This window comes from Hyaena hyaena, unplaced genomic scaffold (genome assembly GCF_003009895.1).
Source record: "Hyaena hyaena isolate Hyena2069 unplaced genomic scaffold, ASM300989v1 scaffold_979, whole genome shotgun sequence".
NCBI classification, from domain to species: domain Eukaryota; kingdom Metazoa; phylum Chordata; class Mammalia; order Carnivora; family Hyaenidae; genus Hyaena; species Hyaena hyaena.
The window spans coordinates 269,038-270,540 of record NW_024081613.1 but is presented as its reverse complement, the minus strand read 5'-3'; positions in this window follow the sequence as shown (position 1 = coordinate 270,540).

Below are 1,503 nucleotides of genomic sequence, written 5' to 3'. Positions count from 1 at the left end.
ATTCAAGTTATTAGATCACTTAAAATGAAAACAAATGTAAATTCAATTTAAATGTTTGTCTTTGATTCTACTATGATGCCAAGCATTATTCAAAGCTCATTTAAAAATGTTTTCCAATTTCTTAGACTTATAAATAGAATAATATAAATCATAGGTTGAATACAAAAGTTTGAAGAAGAGGTAGGCAACTGGAAAATTTGTATATCAATTCTATGATCAAAATTAACATGTGAATAATCTTTTCTTTACATAAACTTAACCTCAAGAACATCAAAGACCTGACACAAATAGTACTATTATTTTATACATTTTGCAGATGAGGAACGAGACACAGAGAAGTTAATTTACATCTCATGTACAGAAATACTATCCAGTATTTCTACAAAAGCAAAGTGTTAAGAGCCCTTTTATGGTTCTGCTCTAATTATAAATTATAAAACCCTAGAGGGCAATTGAGCAACATGGAATTTTTTAAAATATGTCATTATATCTGATAATTCCTTTAGTGGTCATAATTTCCATTAAAAATTAAATCTTTAAAAAATTTAACCTTTAATGTGCTGAAAAATTGGAAAATCACCAATAGCCTATATTAAATAATTGGTCAAATCTATACAACATAAATGGCTCAAAAGCAATTTGATATAATACAATGTAGGTCTGAAGATTTTCTTCTAGAAGACTATTTATTTATTCATTTTTTTTTCTTTTCTCTTTTTTTTTTTTTTTACAAATAGTTTATTGTCAAATTAGTTTCCACATAACACTCAGTGCTCATCCCCATAAGTGTCCTCCTCTTGCCCATCCCCCCCTCCCCCCCACATCCATCAGTCCTCAGTTTTTGTCAGCATTCAAGAGTCTCTCATGGTTTGCCTCTCTCCCTTTCCCCCACCATTTCCGCCCTTCTTCTCCCCCTTGTTCCTCCGTCAAGTTCCTCCTAATCCTCCTATACGTGCAAACATATGATATTTGTCCTTCTCTGCCTGACTTATTTCACTCAGCATAACACCCTCAAGGTCCATCCATGTTGCTACACATGTCCAGATTTCATTTTTTCTCATTGCCATGTAGTATTCCATGGTATAGATAAACCACATCTTCTTGATCCATTCATCTGTTGATGGACACTTAGGCTCTTTCCATGTTTTAGCTATTGTGGAGAGTGCTGCTATGAACATTGGGGTACATGTGCTCCTATTTCATGTAAAAATTTATTAAATGAATCAAAGCTTTAATTAGTAAGAACATATAATTTTAAGTACACTGGTTATGAACTCAACCAGTGAAATACATGGAGAGAAAAAATAATTTAAGCATATATACTAAAATGGTTTCACTGTATTTTCCTGAGTAGTGAGCTGATTTTTGCTTACTCTTTTTCTTACCTTCTTGACTTACTGAAAATAAATGAAAGAGAAAAATATTTCCCATTAAAAACTCTCAAGTAGTGGGGTGCTGGGTGGCTCAGTTGGTTAAGTATCCAACATTTCATCTCAGGTCTTA